Genomic DNA, 14,995 nt, shown 5'->3' on the forward strand with positions numbered 1-14,995 from the left:
CAGTAGCCATAGCTCTTTTATTACGGTCACTGTAAATATAACAATGAAAAGTGTTAAAATAACCGATTTTCATCAACATTAGAATAACAGTGAACGGTGTTTATATGACAAATATTGCGGTTTTGAAAGGGTTTCTGGCGCAATTGTCAACATTACGGAAAGATGGGGCTGGATGAGTAAAAAGGTTTAACGACCTTATATTAAATCATTCCCGCGATGGTTGGACCAGCTTCTTAAAAGTGCTGTTTTCCGGTACGTGCCGGATCAGGAGCCGCCAAAGGACTATCAACAGTTAAAGCTCCCCAAAACCATCAATGACCAATTAAATCAGTTATTGTAACAGAAAATTATGTTGAATTGATAGAAAATCTGTCATTTTTACTGAATATCCTTGACCACCGTGGTGTGATGGTAGCGTGCTCCGCCTACCACACCGTATGCCCTGGGTTCCCACCCCGGGCAAAGCAACATCAAAATTTTAGAAATAAGGTTTTTCAATTAGAAGAAATTTTTTCTAAATGGGGTCGCCCCTCGGCAGTGTTTGGCAAGCGCTCCGGGTGTATTTTTGCCATGAAAAGATCTCAGTGAAAACTCATCTGCCTTGCAGATGCCGTTCGGAGTCGGCATAAAACATGTAGGTCCCGTCCGGCCAATTTGTAGGGAAAATCAAGAGGAGCACGACGAAGAGAAGCTCGGCCTTAGATCTCTTCGGAGGTTATCGCGCCTTACATTTATTTATTTACTTACATCCTAGACATGAGAGCAAAAGTTTTTCTTCTGTTGAAATGGTTAAACAAATGTGTTCCCTTCAAAAAACAACACGGTTGAATTTACCATAATATTGTAACGAATTTAGTGAAACTCCGCTTATTTGATACCTTCTACCACGGTTCGTATCGCTAAATTGTTGAATAAATAACTACAATATTCAATAATGCTAAATGGTCTTTATTAGACTACTTTTCAATACTTCACAATAACACTTATACTTCGCAACCAATAGCGTGCTTAAATCAAAACTGATTAGTCACGCTTCAGCTTGTGCTGCTTTTATACTCTTCGGTTTCCTCGTTCACCCATTTCTCCTAAGGTCTAGTAATTTCGTGAACTTGATGCATGTTTACCAGCTATACACATGTATATTTGTAATCTGTATCCATAAGCTTGTGCATATGTGAGTACTACCTCTACCGAAGCCTCCGATCCGAATTAATGCGACTGAGTGGTTTGAAAGCTTAGGTTTCCTTTAATGTTAACCAAACAGCATATGTACAACGTGTTAAGATTAGGAAGTTGATGGGTGTCTGAACTAAATAGTAGAATTAGATGAGCGAACACATCCGTCCATACTGATTATGTATTTTTACTGAAGGAGGCAAATGTCCTAGAAACTAATATTTCGTCAATGAATGTGTTTTGGAAACATATATATCTAATCGGATAAAGAAAGTATATTCTTAAAACTACAATCCAATTATTTCTAATTGCTGTTTTTATGTACGGGTCCCTTTTTCGCTCTTATTTGGAATCAAAATATATAAATAAAGTGTTGGTTGGAAATATGGAGATTCGGGCTATTAGCGAGCTTTGGGCAATTTTGGTCGTAGTGCTTTTGTTTAGTTATATTTTTTTTTAATAATTTGTTACAAATAAACGATTGTGAGCACACAAAGAAATCTATTTGTACTATGGCACTATTATGAATATTTGCACTGCACAGTTGCTACCATACGCTAGATGGCAGCGCAAGCTGTAAGTTTTAATTGATTGATAGAACAGCTGAGTTCTGTTGATATTTGAAAAGAGACTTTTATATTGGGTGCAAGATGCGCACGGGTCCGGCTCGTTATTATAAAAGTTTTAAGCAATAAAATTAAGTCAAACTTCCTTCAACGCGTTTTATATGACATTTGGATGACCAACGAATCTTATAGATGTTAGCTATTACCTTTGTTCTCATTATTTACTGAGTTTATTATCTGACACTTTGTTTTTGAATGTTCCTCATGAATAGCAGCATCAAATAGTTCTTTCCTTCAAGGTCACTTCGTGCATACATATCTTAAGATATATCAACTATTTTTAACACTCTCCAACCACTGTATAAGCAATAACTTTGCCCAACTTAAAGTGAGTGAGTGTGTATGTATGACATGCACATAAAGTTAAATGGAAAAAGAGTGCACTGAATGTTAAGGCTATAATAATCATAAAATCAGGATAAAAACGTTGCGAATGCGTGGGAAATGGTAAAAGAGGAACAAAGTATTTTACTGAGCAAAAATAGAACACAAAGCCGGGAATAATTTACTCAAATGGAGTACAGGTGGGTAATGGCGCAATTTTTTAATGCACCGCTGTCAAGAAGCCACCGCCAGGATTGGTAACAGCGCAATGAGTTAGCGCTTTTGCAATGAATAAATGCGAAAACTGGTTTCAACAATATAAAGCAAAATTATTGAAAAGAAATCGGTATTTACTTATCAAGTAGCAGATATGATAGGCATAAACGTTAAAAACAACAAGTAAGGAAGTCTAAGTTCGGGTGAAACAGACATTACATACCCAGCTGTACACTTGAAATGCTGTTGTTATTTGTTTTGTGTACTTAATAGTGTTACAAGGCTGCGCAATAATACATATATATATATGGTTCTATTCTGAACTATTTTTTTCTTCCAGTTATGGCTCCCGAAACATAGAAAATTGCTTAGTCATAAAAGGGAGGTGCCACGCCAATTTTTTTAAATTTGAAGTTTTTCCTATTTATTGTTATAAATCCACTTGGGAAATGAAATAACATTGATATAAAGCTCTTTTGAAAAGATATACAGCCCAATTCTAAACGAAAATTCCGTGCGAGTTTTCTCCCTTCTCCCATTCCTCGTATTCTAAATAAATATTCCTTGTGAGTTTTTTCACTTCTCCCTTTCCTCCTATTCTGAACAATGTTCGAAAAAGCGGAAACCGGTTATGGGAGAAAAGTAGGTATTATGAATGTGAGGCAGAGGGAGATTTCTCTGCCATTTCATAGTTTTTTCACTTGTTAAATTAAAGTGAATGCATCAAAATAGTTAAAGGAAATTGGTTATTTTAAGAAAGAACACTTATTTGTATAAATTTGTGCTAAAAGATGTATTTATATTCTACCACAATATTCTCACTGTTAATACAACAACAACTACAACCACAATATTCTTTATTTTAAGTCGAAAAGTATATCATAAGCAACGGTAGAGCTCTTGGTATACAAATTTGATGCAGCCATCCAGAAATTGCGCAAGGATTTTTTAATAAGGCTTAAATAGATTTTGGCATATGATAAAGGACGAATTCAACTCAACTTGGCCGCCAGAAAATTGCTTTGCTGAATGAAAGCAGGCAACTCCGGCAGATTTGTGTTATGCTGCCGTCTTCTTCTTATGTTCCGCTGTTGATGTTGCTGTGGCACCAATTCATTACTCATTTCAGTGAATACCACATGAAATGCAATAAATACTGTGCAATGTTTATATTTTATTTCTTAATTTCCAACAAATTTGCAACAATAATTAAACTTCAATTTTTTAAACAAAATAAGACATGTGCAACGAAATTTCAATTGACAAAACAGCTGACTTTGAAAATTCGAAATTCCTATTCCCCAATTATTGTTCTCCCTAGGAGAACAGAATTGGAGGAATTTTTCCGCGGGAATAAAAAAATCCGCGAGAACAAAATTCCGCGAGAATATTTAGAATTGGTCTGATAGCTTATTTTATTCCTCCACGACCTGTTTAAAAATCTTTTATATAAACGTGATCGTGGTCCTTAACCGATTTCGTTATTTTTTCTTCAAAGCATTCCTTATAGTAAAGGCAACCTATCTGCCGAATTTTGTTACGATAGGTTTAACGATTTTTGTTTTATGATTAATAATATTTGTAGAATTGATTTTAACACAAGTGGGCGATGCCAAGCCCATTTTAAAATCTTTTTTCAAATTTTTATCAAGAGTCTCAATATCAGTCCACACGTCAAATTCCAACATTGTAGGTGTATTATTTACTAAATAATCATGTTTTTTGTGTTTTCCAAAATGTTATATATATCAAAAGTGGGCGTGGTTATCATCCGATTTCGCTCATTTTCAATACCAATCTATTCTGGGTCCAGATTAGCTCGTGTAACAAATTTGGTGAAGATATCTCAATATTTACTCAAGTTATCGTGTTAGCGACCAGACGGACGGACGGGCGCACATGGCTCAATAAAATTTTTTTCGATACTGATGATTTTGATATATGGAAGCCTATATCTATCTCGATTCCTTTATACCTGTACAATCAACCGTTATCCAATCAAAGTTATAATACCCTGTGTACAAGAACAGCTGGGTATAAAAATAGTCTAGACATTTTTATCTCGGAACATAAGTTGCTTTTTTATTAATATCAGCGGTAAACTACAAAATTAAACACGACGATGGTTACTAGGAAACAGGCGATGCCTGTGAGTTTGATGCTATATAAACCTTGTGCTCCTTTCTGTTAAGCCCAGCGCCTACCCGGTTGGCTAGAGGGCTCAGGAGTTGTGTTTCTATAAGATATCAGCGCAATTTTTAGCTTCTCGAACCGAATTGTCAATCTCGCCTGCCCGTGGCCAATCCTGTTTCTTTAACAGCAGAGGCGCTAGCGACCCCAACTTCCTCATCAAAGTAGAAGATTAGAGTGGGATGGCCTAGAAGGTTCAATGTGGCCATATTAAATCGTTCCCGATACGGCCGGGTTTATACCTTAATGATGCTTGTTTCCGAAACGTACCGTCATCGATAATACTCCGTAAAACCTTCGGGAATTGTCTTAATCGCTAGACGAACAATAACAACAACTACTACCCGGCTGCACGCTAAGTTATTTTGTCTACAATAAAGTGTGAGGAATACCGAAAACCAAAATGTGTGCGAATGCTGTCAAAGTGAAAATGTTTGAAGGATTATGAATCCGAGGCGTTCAACATAAAACTGGATTGATTTTGTTATGTCATATGTCAAAACATATACATATATTATTTCTAATTGCTGTTTTTATGTACGGATCCCTTTTTCGCTCTTATTTGGAATTCAAATCTATAAATAAAGCCTTGGTTGTAAAGATGGAAATTCGGGCTATTAGCGAGCTGTGGGAAATTTTGGTCGTAGTGATTTTGTTTAGCCATATTTTATTAAAATAATTTGTTAAAAATAAACAATTGTGAGCACACAAAGAAATTTTTTTGCACCATGGGACTATTGTGAATATTTGCACTGCATTACTGGCCGTTGCTATTGTGCGCTAGATGGCAGTGCAAGTAAGTTTTAAGTGATTGACGGCAGTTGCTATTATAGGCTAGATGGCAGCGAAAGCTGTAAGTTAAATGAACAGCTGATCTCTGTTGGTATGTGATAAGAGACTTTTATATTGGTTGCGGAAGATGCGCACGGTTCAGGCTCGTGTACATATATTTTTGTTTTATTGAAGCAACTGGGGTTCCATTGCTCTATGGCTCTGTGATTTATTGCCTGTGGCGCCAACTATTTTATCAATGCCGCACTGCATTACCCTGCCCTAAAGCAACGCAAAGATATACGCGCAACTAGTACAGACATTGGTATAACGAACGAAATGGTACTTTGATGGCATTTTTTTCCATTTCTTAATGTTGATGCATTCAACGCTTATGGACTACATAAATTTATAACTAGATTGTCTGCCTGATTGCATGATCAGTTAGCGCCACAGCTAATAATAAAAAATGTCGAATTATGGAGGTGAGCTAAAATACGTAGGTACTTATGCAGGGACACAACTAAGTAGACAACAGGAAAAAAAATTATTTTAAACAGGAATCATGTTTTAAATAAGGTTATGTACGAATCTATAAATTGGAGTTTGGGATATGATTCCCGGAAAAACACAAAAAAATATATGCAAAGGAAAAGGATTTATGTAAATATTTTTTCTAAAGAAATTTCCTAAACACTTTGTGCGCTTAAAATGCGGTCACATAAAACGTGATTGGTCTTGTGAGGAGGTGATAAACACTTAGCGCCAAAATGAAATGCTTGGAAACTCTCTACCGTACAACAACACAACGAACGTATTCAAAGGGCTTAACATAAACTATGTCAAGCGTTTCTACGAACTGTTATTTTTTTTGGCGTTCAATAGCATATTTTTTTTTCTGATACATTCCAATACCCTTTTTTCGAGCGGTCTCTTAATGTATAAAACGAAGTCAGGCTTTATAAATGGATTTAAGCCAACATTCCACACTATTGTTGCACGAATTAAAGTAAATTACGTTTACGTTGAATGCAATGGAATTCGTACTGAATTCACAAAAGGTGCTGGAATACCAACTAACAAAGGTATAAAAAAGATGATACCAAATCCCTGACAGCGTTTCATTAATCTTTGCACATGAATAAAAAAAACTTCATTCATTTTTGTTTGTCGAACAATTGAAAAGTATACAAAAAAAACCAGCACAACAAAATAAACAAAATGCATAGAACGCATAAAGGCACTAAAATTCCTACAGATATGGCTTGACAACAAGCTCCAAAGAGGATACAACACGGCTTCAACAAAAAAAGCAAAAGAAGAAATGCCAAAAAAAAAGGAAACAACAACGTTAACAGCACCAACAAACCGCCAGTAATGCTATGTATGACCAACGACAGCCAACACTCACAACGACACTAGCTTTGACACGGTCACAACACCAAAAGTCTTTGATCCCATCAAAAAAAAAAGAAGATAAGAAACAAAAAAAAAACAATCATGCATGCGCGCCTTTTAATCGTCGCCACTAGCTTGGCGCGTAGCTCCTCCTCGTTGTAGTTAGCTGGGGCCTACCTATATGTTTGGCGCGTTGTGCCGGTAGCGCCAGCGACACTACACACAAAAAATAAGCAACACCTCATCGTCAATAATCAGCGGGCAGTGCGAACCAACGAGTTGCAATAACAGCGCCAAAGCCATAAACATGAACGGCCCGTTTCGATGTGCGCCATGGACACGGCAGTCCAACAGCTCACCAGCCGCCTGTCAAATTCAGAAGAAAAAGGTATTAAGATCAAACGATAAGATCAGTTTTGCTGTTGCAGAATGAAGCGCTATTAACAGGCAGTGAGTTTAAGAAGAGGCATTCAAAACAAAGAAATAAAGAATAAACAAGAGATTGGGGTATTAAATAAGCCTATAAGCCCCAACGCGTGAAGACAGAAGCGGCAAAGTCCCGAAAAATAAATGTGACGAAGTAAACAAGATTCAAGAACGTTGTGGCATTGAACATATGTGTACATAAATATGTATATATACTATTTAAAGAGACCCAAGAATAAAAAATCGTGAAACCCAAAAAAAGTGCATAAAGTATTGAGGGTTCGAGCGCGGCTGCAGGAAGCACGAAGAATGAAGTATGAAGATCAAACAAAAACACAGCGCACGTATGTATTGCTCCTTCCTGTTTCAACATACAACAACGTTCAATAAAATGCTACACAAGGTGTCAGATTTGTCGCCCTTCATTACCACTCACTGGCTGGGACGTCGGCCCGACTGCATACAACAACAAGAGCGCAACGCCGTATAAATAAAGATAACAATGCGCATAACTGACTTAAAAACGGCTGCGGCAGAAGCGGCATAGCTTTAAATGTGAACTGACAACAACAACATAATACGAATTCCTAAGAATCGTTCGCATACAAGCCGAAGGAAGAACCAACCGCGTGCCGCAACCATCAACGACGCTAAAATACATACGGACATATGAAGCTAAACAGAGGGGACATATGAAGCTAAACAGTGGGGACAGAAGAGGCGCACATACGTAAACAGTACGCCGAGTCGCTGCCATTGATATCGCTACAAAGCTGAAGCTATCGCCAAGGTTGCTTACAACTTAAGTGGACGCCGCGAACTCTAGAACTCTAGAGCACAGGGTGCGAGAGGACGTGCGCACGCTTAATCAGGCCTATAAGATCGCGCGCGCCCCGTCAGACACGTCGTTGGAATGCATAAAAATTGGTTGTTGTAAAATGTTTACATACATACACATTTATGTTTTCATATACAACAAACAATGGTGTGGTGCGCGCGCTATAGAGGCCACATTGTTACATTGGTTTGGACAGTCTTGGGTGGAATTGACTTTTTTGGCCTTTAATAGCATGTATGGGGGTGGCGGCAGCGGCGGCGACGGCTGAGGAGTTGAATGGAACTGTGCGGCTGTAGTGTTCATGACGACTAGAGGAGTTACCTTTACGGCACCCACTGCTTAATCTGCGCTGTTCTCTCACTTCTTGTCAGATCGACGCGCTGCGATCACAAATGACCCGCAGCGAATTCGAATCGTGGTACGTCTGATATTTTGCTGTCAAATAAACAACAATACTTAAACGGCACAAAAAATTTTAATAAAAAAAAAGCTCTGCAACTGCATAAAAAATATTCAGAAAAAACTCCACCCAAGTATTGAACGTTGAATGCGTTAATGATACGTCGTTAGTACGAAAACAAAGTATTCAAAGCTGGACCGTCAGTCAATCTCTAAACTAGACAGTCAGTCAAACTGTGTATGCATTCAATGAGCCTACTAATCGACCTAAAGGATCGCATATTGCTTCAGGCAACGTCAAGGTTCGCATGAATTGGCAAAGAGATTGTTTTGGCGGTTGCTTTATTTGCGATCAGCGATAAGCTTCATCCGCCAACTACATCGGTATATAACGCCCGAAACGTTCATGGAATCTGACATACAAACATATTACGGCATATATTTAAAGTTAAACAAGGTGATGCAAAAGTCAAGGCAGCTTGACATGCCAACCTAATATAAACGCACGCAAGTCATTTTCTGTCAAAAATGTCTCATGCACATACAACTTGTATGAGAGCAACCCAAATTGAATTTGCTGCGTGAAAACCTAACTCGATTTCCAATTTTTGTTCTGCGTGATATTTAGATTTGACGTTTGCACACATGCTTTACATTGTCGCAACTCAGGCTTATTTGGGTTAGGGCAAAAAACGCCGGTTGTTTGCGTGCGCTAAAAAAAACGCAGTGCGATTGTATTAGGTTGGCATGTGAGGAAGCTATAACGAGAATTGTACGCTATTTTTCGAATGTGCGTCTCGGTGGCGTCTAGAGCCTCCCCTATAGGTACGAAAGAAATCGAAATGAATTGAAAACACCTTTTCCTAAAATTGTTGATGTTGCTTTGCCCGGGGTGTGAACCCAGGATCTTCGGTGTGGTAGGCAGAGCACGCTACCATCACACCACGGCTGCCGACAAACAAACTCAAGGCAACCACTAACTGGAGGTATTCAAAGCAGACATGAAGGTAACTGAGTAGTTAAAGTGAGGCCAACTGTATTTATGCCCACTCGGTTAACGCAGTTACTCATCTTATATCGTAACCGTTAATCCAGTTTTAACCAAGCTTATAACTTCGGGGTCTGACGAACCTAAGATTATCTACTAGTCCATTAACACTCCTAGCAGTTATAATACGTTCTCCGATTTGACGATCCGTAGCCCGATCTTGCTTCTTCCCTAAAGTCGTTCTATATTAACTGCAATGGGTTGTGTATCTGCAATCTGGGAGATGCCCCGGAAAATGTTGGGCATAATGCAGGTTCAACCGTGCACTCCGACCGCGATTAATTATCCGTTATCATTTTCACGATTGAAAAAGGGCAGTATATCACTTTAAAAAAAATTAAGTATGCTCAAAAATTTGGAGCTTCCTCTTTTGCACCACCTTGCACGTATATCACTAAACTTCTCATTACCTTTTCTACGCCTCGTACTCGTAGTGTGCGGCACGATCAGCTATTTGCCTATCAGTACAATTCATCCAACACACTGTAACAGGCACCGGCAGCGGCACCGGCACCTACGTCTTAAGGCGCAAAATGCATGGCGGCTATAGCGGCGCATTTAGCAGCAACAAAACCTGGCTGTATCGTAACAGACAAGGTGGCAGACAAAGCGGCGTGCCAGTAATCGGTATTGGTATGGAATTTGTTTAATACAACAATTGGTATTTCTTTTCTTGATTTTTTTTTCTCCGCACGACTATACAACGTCATTAAGTCTACGACGATCCGCTCGCCCATTCAAATATTTCCAAGTATTGTCCCGCTACGGTTTCCTGCTGTTTCTTTTATTTTAGTTTATCTTAAATTTTTTTTTAAAGCCGCCTCTGGGCCTCACGTAGCGCACCAAATTACACACAATAACCACACTAATTTCCTTTACCTGTTTACCTGTTTGTTGTGTGCTGTTATTCACTTCCTTCCTAGTGTCAGTGCCATTGATGGCTAAGAAAGATGAGGTCAGCCAGCTAAGCATGCATTGTATATGTTAAGTGAATGTGTTTGTATATACCTATGTACGTATGCACGTAGAAAAAAAAACAAGAAAGTAATTGGAAGAATTTCTATAGTTGCCCAAAATGCTTATTAGAGGATTGCGAATGATTGGTCAGAAATAATTGTTGAAGCTAAATACATACATACGTGCATACACTTACCCGCAAACGAAATGGCACAGTGTTTTGTACATAGAATGTATGGGAAAATTCGTGTCGTTTGTTTGAGCGCGTATTGCTTGAAAGCTACTTAACCGATTAATCCATATAACGTCGCACAGTGGTCGGTTCCATAGGCCAAAAATAAAAAAATAAAAGTGAAAAGTTTGTCACCAAATGTGTCGTTAGTATCTCTTATTAGAACAGTTTTTTAAAAGGTATATTTGTTTTTGTTGTATTCGAACTGTACTCTTTAAGAATACCTTTAAAAGTGAGGTTATTATATTAGTTGGTTTTTGCAGTGTGAGCAAGTTAAAAATAAAGTGCAAGTTTACGCTATTTAAAAATACATAAAATATCATTGTATTGAAATAAATAAAAATGAATATTGAAGTCAATGGTATTTACTTCATTTTGAAATAATTTTAGTGTCTTTAGCTTGTTGTGTTCTTTTTTGTTATTTAAAATTTCACCAGTGCCTTTATTAGTGTTTATTTGCACAAATATTTCAATTTTAGCTAAAGTTTTAGTTGGGTTCCTCACCCATCCTCATGTTGGGACTTATATCTTATTATTAATCAAAGTATTGGGATTCTAAAGTAATAATATCAGTTGCCACTTTCTGCCACTAACTATGTTTTGCGACAGTTTTCTGATCGTCACACCGATAAATTATTGTCGTATGTTATATGTGCTCACATGTAACATACGACATTATTTTATCCAGTCGACGATATGCAAATGTAAACTTTTGTGAGTGTTTGTTGTTTTGTTATTGTTATGTATGTAAGATCTTTTAATAACCTTAATTTCTTTATTTAATTCTATTAAACATTGTATTTGCGATAGACACATCTTACCACTTTTGCCCCCACATCTACTTACTTTTTGTATGCATGCGGTGAAAGTGGGTGGTTGTGAGTCGGTATGAAGGTATCACCCGCACCAATTTTATGAAAAAATAATTCTCACATATTTGTAAAGCCGTGACCAAAGTTTCACGTTGATATCTCTACTGGAAATATTTTTGGCCACCAACTCCATATAAGACCGGTGCCTTTTTTGAGCAATTCCTTAATACTAACCGTTTTTTTTTTTTTCTTAGATATTTCGCAGCCTATTTTCATTTGGATTCACAATGGGCCTCACAGCACTTGTAATTTTGTCATAGCGACTGAAAGTCGTTAATACCAGCGACATTCTCCAAAAAATTGCCGTGACTGCCAAACTGTAACGTCATCTGCGCCTCGTTCACAATCACGCTTACCAATAACGCTAATCACTAACCCAATCAAAGTCACGGATACAAATCGCTGTGTCAATGAAGTAACAGTCACAAATAAAGTTGGTATTGAACAATCGCGAGACCTCTCAACTCAACGGCGGCCATGCTAAAATTTTTATATATTTTTGTTTCTACTTTTTCTATCTCTCTGGAATCTCGGTGACGAGGTCAGTGCTATATGCAGCAAATCTCTTTCCAAATTAATTCGTTTGCAAAAGTTTCTTATTAAGGACTACTCTCCAACAACATTGCAAGTACTCAGACCTGCGAGATGCCTAGTTTTGATTTTCATTGATTCATGAAGGGGCTTCTTTCTTTTGAGTCATCGTTTGTAAAAATTTTATTCAAGTATTTTTCATAATTCAGAAAGTGCTTTCAATACGAAATGCTTGCTTCGAAAGAGGTTTTGAAAATATTACTCGTAGCGTAAAGGGCTAAAAATATGATTGCCATTTGAATGAAAGCCAAGTGACTCTCTGGGCGGCTGAATATCACACAAAGACTTAATGCTTAAGCATTACAGAATATGTATCATGGTGCAGGAACACACACGGAAAGATATGGGCGATGGGCTTAGACTCCAATCTTGCTGTTGCGGGTAGCGGAGAAGACTTTTGCGTATGGGAGTTTATGATCTCTCAACATCACTTTAAAAATTCTAATTTTAGGTGAAAGCACTTTAAGAAACCAGTGTGTGTGATAACTTCTCATAGAAATTACTGTCATAAAGAAAAAGTATCTTTAAACCAGAGTTGCAGCCAAGAGCTTCATGGAGCGGCAGAAATTTATTCGGCGTTCACCTACATGTGAGCTCATCTACTAAAAAATCAGCAGAGAAAGCAGTGAATAAGTTTCGCTTGTACTTCAAGCAGTGTGCATCGCATGCGTAAATTCTATGATGAACTTTTTTTTGCCATTCTCCTCACACACAAATACAACTCAAAATAATATTGTTCTCGAGACTCTGCTAGCTTCTCTAGCTGCTCCATTGATATATGTAAGCTCGTACTTAATATTTGATGTCACAACTCAACTTATTGCTATTTCTCAGCTACTTAAACTCAACTAAATACAAAAGCAAGGCTTCCACTTGGGCTTTAAAATACGCGCTGCAAATTACGTGTATTAGATTTTATTGGTTAAAGCATGGAAAAATAGGGACTCTCCCACCAACCCACCAGACTGTACTATTTTGACTATAAGTCACTGTATCTACATACATACATGCATACAAGATTAGCATTCATCAATGCAACAGTTGGTGACCTTTGGCTCTATTGTATTGGAACGTTCGCAAATGTATCTTATTGTTTCGATTTTCAGTGTCTTCTGATCAATGGCGATGTGCAGTCTTCTTAACTCACAGATTTAACAGTTGTGCCATTTATGTTGGAATTTTTTTGTTGTTGTAATGGCATTCCACGTTTTCTCACCTGCCATGCCATTTTCTATTCTCACAATTAATGTAGTACCTGTACAAAAAAAAATGTCTGCTTCTTCTGCACCTTCAAATCACATTCGTTGTCCAGATGCTAGTCTAATTGTCTACGGGTGCACATTCTTGAGTTAATTCCGAGAGTTATGGCCTATAGCTTACAAATTAAATATATGTTCACATATACATGACGCACACATTCATATATGTTCATGAATAAAGGTATAGTAATAACAAATTGGTTCCTAAATATGCTCCCTTCCATAATATGTAGGTATGTAGGAATATATAGGAGCTATATAATAAATATTCGACTTAAGTAACGAACGTGACAAGGGTCTGTAATTAGTTTATGTATTCATGTATGTACTATTTATGTGTATGTATGTAATTTACGAAATGATCTGTCACACTTATACTAGATATTAAATTGGTTTGTAAATGCTAAGCTACTCCAGCTATCAATGAGTCTACTGCCTGCTTACTGCAGGATATGAAGACTAGACAATGTGCTACGAAACATATTCCCACGTCAGTCGGCTTAAGATACAGAAACGACTTGAAATTATATATATGTATAGGCATGTAAATGCGTTCAAAAATCGTCATAGGTACCAAGATTCAAAATATTTGCAAGGATACTTGGATCCAATAGATGTGGCATTGGCTATTTCATACCGTTGAGCAAGAGCCCCTTTACGGTTACGCAAACTTTAGTGACTATACCGAGCCCGAATGTAGAAACAACATTATGTGTGGCTGTGACTTCGCTGCGATTTCAATGCGTGAACTGTTATCATAGACCCAATCACAAGTGAAATCCGCGTCAGTATGAATAAATAAATTTACGCTAGATGTCGCATTAAACCTACAATGTTGCTTTTTAAGGCGATATACCTTGGCTACCTACGAGATGCAGCACAAGTCACAGGCTCTTTGGTTCATATTATCACAGCTTATTTCTCCTGTGATTAGAGTTGTGATTTAGACTATGATTTCTGCCATTAATGATAAGTGTTAAAGCGATCGAGATGCAGATGCAGGTACCGTCCCCGTCAGTAACTGTGATTTTTGATTAACAATGAAAGTTTCAAAGATGATCGGTTTTTCCTTATGCAAAGCCGACAGAGTTTTGGATACCCTCGCAAATAGTTTCAGCCATGCAAATTTTCGAACCCAATTTCTCAACCGGAACTAAACCTTCTACCATTCTAATACCTATCGCTCTAGTATTATTGTTTTGTCTTTCGTGTGATTTTTTGAGCTTCAATATTCATTGGGCCACTCTATTGGCTGTTCCGCCACCTGCGAATAGTCGCAGTACAATGGTTACAAACAGCTAACTCTCTACTTAATTAGTTAGAGTCGGTTTGGGACAAAATCTAGAAGTGCGTACCGTATCGGATACCAATGCGCAAACTTCACTTCTTAGAAGACGTCTGTTGATTAAAGCGCAGCGATTTTTAAAAAAGTTATGAATGACACAGTCGCCGCCAGGTCAAGCGAAACATATATTACTATGTACTCCCATCATAATTTGCCTTACAGGGCGTTTTTCGTTGCTAACATAAACCTAGACTTAATTACCAGTAAGTTTTCCCGTTTCCTTAGAGTTATGACCAACCCAGAACCCTTTAGAATAGTTCTTAGAACTGAATGCAGGTCACACTTCATGTATTTATTCCTATATTCGCATACATTCTTTTGTGCAGC

The 14,995-nt window shown here is 37.7% G+C and overlaps 2 protein-coding genes across 9 annotated transcripts in view; one reads left to right on the top strand and one right to left on the bottom strand.

Moving 5' to 3' along the window:
* Window positions 1–14,995, top strand: part of sog (short gastrulation) — a 294,848-nt gene that overhangs the window by 271,102 nt on the left and 8,751 nt on the right. The gene's annotated exons all lie outside the window — the stretch shown is intronic.
* The window catches only part of LOC137250675 (uncharacterized), a 320,882-nt gene that overhangs the window by 195,534 nt on the left and 110,353 nt on the right, over window positions 1–14,995 (bottom strand). The gene's annotated exons all lie outside the window — the stretch shown is intronic.

Source organism: Eurosta solidaginis, chromosome 4 (assembly GCF_040869045.1).
Source record: "Eurosta solidaginis isolate ZX-2024a chromosome 4, ASM4086904v1, whole genome shotgun sequence".
Lineage (NCBI taxonomy): Eukaryota > Metazoa > Arthropoda > Insecta > Diptera > Tephritidae > Eurosta > Eurosta solidaginis.